Source organism: Galeopterus variegatus, unplaced genomic scaffold (assembly GCF_000696425.1).
Source record: "Galeopterus variegatus unplaced genomic scaffold, G_variegatus-3.0.2 Scaffold4395, whole genome shotgun sequence".
NCBI classification, from domain to species: Eukaryota; Metazoa; Chordata; class Mammalia; order Dermoptera; family Cynocephalidae; genus Galeopterus; species Galeopterus variegatus.
The window spans coordinates 29,378-30,047 of record NW_007730506.1 but is presented as its reverse complement, the minus strand read 5'-3'; positions in this window follow the sequence as shown (position 1 = coordinate 30,047).

Sequence of the window (670 nt, the reverse complement as noted above, 5' to 3'; positions counted from 1 at the left end):
ACATAAGACTTGTCTTCCAGCCAAGGCACCAGGCATGCAAATGAAGCTGTCTTGGGCCTTCCAGACCAGCCTTGCTGCATGTATATACACCAGTGACTACGGTCCACACCACACAGTGCAGAGAAATTGCCCACTCAATCCTGCTTGAATTCCTGATCCAAACACTTGTGCAATATAATGAAATGGTTGTTTTAAGCCACTTGATTCTGAGATAATTTATTATGCAGCAATAGATAATTACCACATATAAAATTTAAAATTTTCTTGTTGCCATCTCAAAAAATTAAAAAGAAGGAGGTAAAATTAATTTTAAGGTGTAGTTTATTTAACTCATTCTATCCAAAATATTTTCATTTAAAAACGTAATCAATATAAAAATTATTGGTGACATATTTTACATCCTTTTACTAATAGTAATGTCTTCAAAATCTGGTGTGTATTTAATGCTTGTAGCCACATCCTAATTCTGAACAGCTGCATTTCAGTAGCCACACACGGCTCCTGGCTGATATATTGGACAGCACAGGTCTAGATCATCCAGAGACTATCTAGAGATGGGCCTCGGGACCCTCTCCTTACAGGAGGCCGGCCCTGTAATCTCTATGGCTTTTGGCTTCCCCTATGTAGAATGGGAATAGAACCTGCTTCAAAGAGTCGATATGAAAATGAA